This window comes from Sardina pilchardus, chromosome 6, assembly GCF_963854185.1.
Source record: "Sardina pilchardus chromosome 6, fSarPil1.1, whole genome shotgun sequence".
NCBI classification, from domain to species: domain Eukaryota; kingdom Metazoa; phylum Chordata; class Actinopteri; order Clupeiformes; family Clupeidae; genus Sardina; species Sardina pilchardus.
Genome location: NC_084999.1, coordinates 22259395 through 22268418, shown reverse-complemented (window position 1 = coordinate 22268418; position 9024 = coordinate 22259395). Strand labels below are relative to the sequence as shown.

General features: G+C 43.1%; 1 long non-coding RNA gene across 1 annotated transcript; it reads left to right on the top strand.

Moving 5' to 3' along the window:
• Positions 1 to 996: 996 nt before the first annotated feature.
• On the top strand, positions 997 to 3122 carry LOC134082116 (uncharacterized). The gene is made up of 5 exons (XR_009939570.1): positions 997 to 1054; positions 1292 to 1404; positions 1612 to 1681; positions 1779 to 1838; positions 2809 to 3122. It is a non-coding gene; the product is annotated as an uncharacterized LOC134082116 (long non-coding RNA).
• Positions 3123 to 9024: the final 5902 nt, after the last annotated feature.

Below are 9024 nucleotides of genomic sequence, written 5' to 3'. Positions count from 1 at the left end.
GGAATTGTAGCGGTTTTAGCGAGGCAACAAAATAGTGTAGTGATGTGGGCAAGTAGCTAACATGAAAGCAACGTTAGCAACTTGCCCACATGGCTCTGCTATTTTGTTGCCTCGCTAAAACCGCTATAATTCCATTCAGGTAGCACCATTGTGGCTCATTATTGGGCAGCTGATAGTACTCGACCACCACTACCACTGGAATGCACGCTGGGACGTGCCGGCGTTCCCCTTCAAGCCCTCTGGGCTTGAAATTCACCATAGATGTACTGGTTTCTACTGTAATCCTCTCCTTCTCCCTCACATCAGAAAGCTGGCAGATGCTTGCATTCCTCAACATTCTGCTTAAGGATGTGCCACAGGTGCTCAATATTGTTTAGGTACTTGGCCAGCCCATCACCTTCAGCATCCTCAACAAGGCAGCTGTCATCTTGACTTGGAGGTGTGTTTAGAGTCATTATCATGTAGTAAAACTGCCACCACATGCGTGTCACCTTGTTTACAAAGAGAAGGGCTCTGCTTGAATGAATGAATGTTTCTCTCCATGAACCTCAACTCCTGCTGCTGGCACTAGGGGAGTTAAGGTTCATAGAGGGAAATGCGACATGCATGGCAGTTTTACCACATGACAATGACCCTATACCAAACACACCTCCAATATGACAGCTGTCTGGTTGAGGAAGCTGAAGATAAAGCTGAAGATAAAGGTGATGGACTGACCAAGTTGGGCTCAAAATTAGCTCCAGCCACCAGCCAAATGCTGGTACATTTTGAAATTGGCTGGTAGATTGCAGACAGAAAATACGTGTTTCCTATTGAATGGCTGGTGGATTTCACCAGTTCGTCTGTCTCTGGCTGGTAGATATTCACATTTCAAAAAGTAAATTTTGACCCTTACCTAAACAATTTTGAGCAACTGTGGCACATCCTTAAGCAGAAAGGCTATAGCCAGGTATTATAACATCTTAAACAATTTAAAATGATCTATAAAAGTTTTCTTGCAGGAAGCTTAAAGAAACATTCCATGACAAATTGATTGATTGGTGCCATGTCTGAGGTAAGTATCAAGTACATGTAGCACCACAGTCAAAGGTTTGGAGACGCATAGAAATGTTCATTCCACTCTATTAAAGACAGAATACCAACTGATATCATTTGCATTGCTTTTTTACTCAGGGCAGCAGTTTTCCGAATACATTCTGTGCTCTTTTTGTTCCTTCCTCTCTAGTGATATCAACTTGCTTGGTCATATTGTTTACATTTTACCTCTATTACCTACTGTCTCCCTCTTTAGAGAATGGGAACGGAAGTCAGCGGCGCAGTGCATTCTGGGACAAAAAGGGCATTTTCCTCCATTAGGTGACCTGACGATCGTGGGCACGGACGTTACATCCAACAACACAACAGGTTCGTCCCATGATGTGTGAAAAACAGTGTTAGAAATGTAGTTAGCAATGTTTTACAATGTTTACAATGATACAGCATTGGCAGCAGCGTACAAGTGGCCTCACTATGTATCCCAGACGCCACCGCGGCGCAACCTCGAACACGTCCGCCACGTCACATTCCCATTCTCTATCAGCCCTAATGTCCCCTATTAATCCCCTCTTCCAGCAAAACAACCTGCTCACATCTGAAGGAGGTGCAGTAGGACACACAGTAGGCTTGTTGGTCCATCATGCCGGTAAGAGTCAACAGAATGCATTTTACATTTTACAGGCAATAATACTGTTAAAGGGATTTTTGGTGCGTGTTAACATTGTCTCATCCTTATGCTGCAGTTCAACCCCATTTCCTCAGTTGATCAACCTTCAAGTTTGCAGAGACATCATATAGAAATGGTAAGATTTTGCTGTTGCGTTGACTGGATATGTAGTATGTATTTAAAATGTTCAGCCTCTCCCTTTTCCTCAACCTTTTTTGTTACCCCCACCCACTGAAACCTTTTTTTTTGCATGCTCTGGCCATGCTGAATGCGACTTAATGTGACATTGTTTCAAAAGCCATTTATTTGAAATACATTGGAAAATTATGGACAGTCCGTGGGATGGAGGAAGTTGGATATTTGTAGTTGTGCTGTTGAGCCTGCAGTATCGTTGCTTAAAAGTGTCCATAGAATTATGGTATTTTTTCTATTTAAAACATGACTCTTCTATAGTAACAAAGTGTACAAAAACCGACAGAAAATTAATTTGTGATTTTCTAATCCTTATGGCATGGAACTATTCTCTCATTCATTCAGTGACTTCGAGTTCTTGATCTTCAAATTTGAACTTCTTGTATTATTTCATTATTACGCTGGAATGAGGGTATAGTTCCATTCCCTATTGAATTAGAAACCGCCACATAACATTTTCTGCCCTTTTTTGAACATTTTGTTGCAACAGAAGTCCTATAGATACATGTCACACCAGATGTGCTATATGTTGGTGGTTATGTCTTTATTTCTAAATTTAATTTGGAACAATTGTTTTCATAACCCCCCCCCCCCAGAAGTCTTCATCTAAAGCAGGCGTCTCAAACACATCATAGTAGAGTGACATGCAGAACTGGCCGTATTGCATTGTGGAGGCGCAATTATTTTTATCTTCAATAAAACCCAAAAACTACTTTCAGGCTAAATAAACCACTATTGTAATTTTCAAACTTTTTGTGACATGAAATGATATGAAGGGTCGGGGCCCTTATCAACAGGGCTATTTTCAACCTTCTGAGTTTGCAGGTCTACACTGAGCTTCATGATAAATTAATGAATTGCTTTTATTCGCTCATTGTAGATGTAGTGACTTAATGGTGACTTTGTTCTCTCAGCTCTCTCCCTATGCTGGTGTTCCTGATCAATGCAGTGGTGTCAGAAAGGGTTGATGTAGCTCCTGAGCTCCTTCTAGCCTGGATGGATTTTTGATGTCCAGAACTCACCTTTTTTGATTTCGCAAGCCACAGAAAGGCAACACCTTTGTGACATCTCAATGGTTTGTGCACCTGGGCTTTTCCATGCCAAAAGACTGTTGAAATCTTTGGACTTTTGCCCTAATCACTATGTAGGAATGGACACATTCCTGGTAATTATCAACACCTTATGTTTACTGATGGGACAAAGAAAACTGTAATTTCTAAGAATAAAATTGTTGGATTTTTATACTAAATAATGTTAATTGTGTTTTTATTTATTACCGTATTTATTATGGTAAAATTTTGGCAACCACAGCTGCCAGTATTTTACCGTAAAATTGAGCCGCTGGTTTTTCACCGTAAAAATAGCGGTGATGTTCAACCGTATTTATTACGGTAAAATTTTGGCTACCACAGCTGCCAGTATTTTACCGTAAATTGAGCAGCTAGTTTTTCACCGTAAAAATAACGGTTAAGTTCAACCGTATTTATTACGGTAAAATTTTGGCAACCACAGCTGCCAGTATTTTACCGTAAAATGAACAGATTTTTTTTTACAGTGTAGCCTACTGAGCATAACTTACATTGGAACGTGAATGTTTGTGTGTGCGTCCCCCCTCATGTCGTGGCCAATATGACAGTATTTGAGATGTCTCATATAGCCTATTCAGGTTGTTTTCACCATTGCCAATAAGCTCCGGTTTGACATTTATGTTGTAGGCTATTTTATATTTTGTAGGTTATTTTTTTTATATCTCACTTCGGGAGAAGTGGGTGGACGGCGTACCCCCGCGTCCCACGCCCACTACACCCCTGGTCACCGGGTCATTACAAATTAGGAATGATTAGCCTACCTGTGATGCCTGTCTGCAGCACTCATTCCCAGATTGACACGAAATCACCATGGTTGATTGGCTGCAGTAGTGCTGCGCTACCTTCCAAATTTCAGAACGTCCTGCCCATTTTGAAAGCCTTTTTCAGAAATGTGAAGTGGGTGGAGTTATGGGGTGAAGTTACACTTTAAAGGGACACTTCACCGATTAGCATTAAGCTAATCTAAGCTGTATCTTTAGAAAACCAGTCATGTTTTTGAATGGTCGTGCATCATTCCCTCAGTTTACAGAGATGGGAGAAATACAGATTTCAGTGGAACCCATGGATAGGACTTCCTGCTTTCAATGATGTAAAATGATGATTTTTACATCATGGGCCACGTTTACATGATGTTTTAAATTCCGAATTAGTTTATTCAGAATTAAATAAATCGGAATTAAAATATTCTCCTTCTAGTTTACATGGAAATAATAATTCCGAATTGGCGTTTACATGGAATATAGGTTAATTCCGCTTTATTGTATTCCGCTGAACGTTTGGGGGTCGGGAAGGGTTCCGATTGGACAGGCGGCGCATGAACGCAACCTAATTAAGGTCTACCGGAAGAAAACAAACTTTAGCTGGCTAGTGGCTTTTTTGTCATCTCGGGTTAACGTTACAGCATGGGCAATAACATTATGAAAACGGTTTTCACAGTAATTCTGATAATAGGCCTACTATTCAACCAGCAGCTCGAGAATATTGTCAAGCTTCACGTTTGCTAGCTGAGGAGGAGAAGAGTGCCGGAGAAGGGGGGAAGAAGACGGAGCCGAATTAGCAATGAAACGAGCATGCGCTGCTTCTTCCTCCTTGTATGAGCATGCGCCAAACAAACGGAATAAACTTTGAATCGGAATAAAGGTTTACATGATCAAGGAGTGCGTTAATTCCGCTTTAACATCGGAATAAACCAACCACTTAAATCGGAATTAAGTTTAACTCTGAATAATCATTTTCAAGCGGAATAAGTGTTTACATGGTCTCTTTTAAAGCGGAATTAACTTTTATTCTGAATTAACTTGGTTTTATTCGGAATTAAAGCTCTCATGTAAACGCAGTGATTGAAAGCAGGAAGTCTAATATTGAAATCCATATTTCTCCCATCTCAAGGCAAACTGAGAGAATGATGCACGACCATTCAAAAACATGACTGGTTTAGATATAAGATATAAGCTTAATGCTAATCTGTGAAGTGTCCCTTTCAGGGTAGTGTTTAACAATGAAGTTTCACAAAATATATCAGATATGATCACAACAAACACACAACTTATAATTGAAAACAGTAATCAATTACATTTCCAAAGTAACCTTCCCAAAAATGAATGCATATGAGACTCTAGAGTAGAGTTCTTGAGTTCCACTTCCTGTCATTCCAATTCAAATTCAAATTCAACTTCCTGTGGGGTGGGGCCAATTTAATTCAAATTCCAAAGCCTGACACACACACACACACATACACAGATTCCATACACGCACACACACGTATTTACGCACACACACACACACACACACACACACACACACGCACAGACACACACACACACAAGCATTTCAATTTCAATTCAATTTTCAATTTAATGTCGCTTATAGAGCGCCAATACATTACACATGTCTCAAGGCGCTTTACAGAGTGTTAGACATTCAAAGAGAGTCCATGAGTAACAGGGGCAAGGAAAAACTCCCTAGAATTGGAGATACATATAGGAAGAAACCTCACAGACCCACGACTCAAGGGCCCAACCCATCTGCCTTGGGTCAGTTACAGTACAGTCATTTGTAGTTTGAAAGTTACAATGACAATGAAAGTTCAAATAGTCCAGTGTAGGGAATAAATTGTCCATTAGTAATCCATTAGTTATTTCGGAAGATGATGGGTCGCTGGGATCCGAGGGCCAAAGATTCGGGCAGGGAACCACAGCAGGCGATGGTAGGGCAGTCATAGGGATGGCGAAGGCAATGGCGATGGTAGGGCAGTCAGAGGGATGTGACTTCAGGTGTGATGAGGGACAGGCACAGAGATGGTTGATGGCTGGTAATGGTTTACCTCACAGGTGAGGTATAGGGGAAAGGGAAGAGAAATAGAGTGTGTTAGTATTACTGTAAGTCATATTAAGTATTAATAAGTATATCAATGGTGATATAAATGGTTATACTATAGAGGGTTTACAAAACGCTTTTACACACCTCTTTTGTGTGGACAGGTGCGTAGGAATAGGTTACCCCGTTAAACCCGAAGAGGCATCCCGCACATCGTCCACCCCGCATGCAAACATCCACCCACCCACCACGCACGCAACATCCACCCACCCATAATGCCCCCCCCAATGCCCCCCCCCCAGGCGAACCCACACACCACCTCTGAACCGCGCGCCGGAGCAGCACGGCTGAGCATGGCCAACCAGAGTCCGCCCACAGGCGGCGCCACCCATCCGCAGACAACCCCCCACCACCATCCGCGAGCAGAGAGAACGGGGCCCGCGCCAGCCCCACCCCAACCACAACACCGCGCGAACACACACCACGGCCCGACCAGGACACACACTCTGATCCGCCCCGCCGCCCAGGCCCCCCGGAAGCAGCGCCCCCAGAGCAAAAGTCCAGAATGCTTCATGTCTTTGGACGTGTCATCCTGTCATCCTGTTGACAGGGTCGGGAGGCGTAGGGAGGCGATGTAGTGTAATTAAAATCGTTAAAATCATTGGACATTGGTGTAATGTAATTAAAATCGTTAAAACCATTGGACTTCCACTCTAGAAACACCACCCCAAGAAGGCCCGGACCGCGAGCCCAATCCAAATACAATGCCGCAACAGCCCTCCCCTCCGCCATCCACTCCCAGCATTCCCACCTCCCCCGTTCCCCCCATCCCACAAAATACACAGCCGTGCACATCTGATCAGACCGCATGCCCCAGCCAGACCGCCAATATACGTCCACGCAGAGCCACTGCCGAATGGAGCCGACACGAACCCCCCCCCCCCCATCTACAGACGGCGACGGGAGGCCCCCCGCGGACGAGCAACGCCACCCGCGAACGGACCCCGACCGGCCCAGAGCACCCAGCCACACAGACATGCACGCACACACTCTTATGCACAAAAGCGAACTCACACATGCACACACTCATTTACACATGAGCTGCAAGAGTAGGAGATATGCATATACATTGTACAAATAGAGATACAGGAAAGTTGACAAGCATCATTTATTATTGTGGAGAGAATGTGCAGAACTGAGCGGCGGTCATATTGTGTATACCACTATGCGATACATCTAGTTACAAATTGTTGCGTTTTGTATCCTATCTGATGATTACAGGGCTCCGCTCCTATAGTCTCAGCTGAGACCGCTACTCAGAGTGTGTGCATATACAGTATAAACCCGTTAGACTACTGTGAATCCCTCACTCTGCTAACCTGGTTGTGTGTGTGTATACTATCTTTAGACTCTGCAAGAGATTTCTGCCTTGCTAAAGATAGCTTGTTTCCCCCCTTTCCGACTCTTTGAGGCGACTGCTCAGCGAAAAAGGGGAAGTTATTTATCAGTGTCGTGTCTGTGGCAAAGGCCCCTTTTCAATGGGTTTAGGATGCGCGAAAGGACTGATACATGAATCAAAATCCTTATTACCTGCAAACGTGCTTAATTATGTGATTCTCTTCTTATAGGGGGACTTGGCCATTTACTGCATAAACTAATCTGTGACAATGATTTCTAAAAGTCTTCTTCCTGTTACAAAGGCTGGTGCCTGTCAGTGTAGGGACAATGGGGACCTATTCCTAGTGGTCACAGAAAGATTCATATATAACTGTTCTAGTGACAGATTTCTATGACATAGAAGACAACTATTAAATCTAATTTGGGATTGGGAATTCAGATATATTCTCCTCCTCGTGATGAGGGTGAATGGTTGGGGTTAAAGGGGTTCTAGGTTCCTAATTGTAAGTTGTGTAACACGGCTGGGGGAAAACAGCCCACCGGAAACATACAACAAACTTAATCTAATTCTAAAGTCTTGGCCAGGTGATCAACTATGGGGTTTTCTAGGACAAATCTGTATAGCACTCATTGGCATATAACAGATCTAAATGATAATTTGTACTCCGTTTTTACCTACTTTAGTTACTAAAAACAGATTTCCTTATCTTTGCTTGTATGGTGCAGGTTTCGGACCTTACAAAGGCCCCTGAACATTAATTTTTTACGGAACCATGCCCGCTAAATGCAATCCAGTGTATTTTTTCTACAGATACATGTCTGCTAAATACAATCTGGTGTCATTTAATTACAGGACCATGTCGGCGAAATACAGTCCGGTTGGTTTTGTGACCGCGTTAGTGTCTAGGACTTTCCTTCCTAAATACACAGCTGAGTTCGCTACTCCAGTGTATGTCAATATATTGTGTAATAAGTGTTTGCCCATTAACAGTGTCTAGAAAGTAAGCCCTTCAAACGGACAACTCACCCCTTTCCAGCCGGGTCTCCTTGCAGGCGTGCGCCTCTCGCAAGAAAAAAGTATTCTTGCAAGGAGATCAATATTCTCGTTGACACAGCATTCGGATGTAACCCATATATGGGCCTAAGCAGGAACTACCAAACTTAAAACTCTACCACAGCATTACTCTATAAGCCTGACTAAAACACTTTAAGGGCTAAACAATTGTGCTCTAAAGGATTAAGCAAAACACATTCTAAAGCTAAACAAAACCACACTTTTAGTAAAAACACACTTCTACTCTAAGTAAATATTCTTTTCATACCAGTTATCTATCATTGCTGCATTTGCACATTTTTATTTGGTTTAGAGCAAGCTGGAATCAAGCAGTTATATTAAGACTTCTATCTAGTGAACTATCTAATCTTTTGTCTTTTCCACGGTTCACATTTTCTGCCACTTTCTACACCCTCCTCTTGAACCGTGGAAAACCGGTCTCCGTTGATTATCGCCGACGTTTTTGGAGTTGTCTGTTCATCCGTTGAGGGTCAAGAATGAAGACGGCGTGGGGGTCCAAGTCATCTGGGTGGGGCGTCTTGAATCTGTACCAGCCGGCCTCCTCGATGTCTCTCCTCTTGATGGGTTTGTGATTTCTCGCGTCCCGACAGCGGTGGCCTCCACCAGGAAGTTTGCCATAAAGACAGAAAGGGTTGTTAAAGATGCAGTCTTCATGGTAGGTCCCTATGAATTTGTGGGACCACGGATCTACTTGGGGTTTCGGGGTTATGCTGACCGTCTGTAGACTGAATCTGTAGACTCTCAAAGAGACT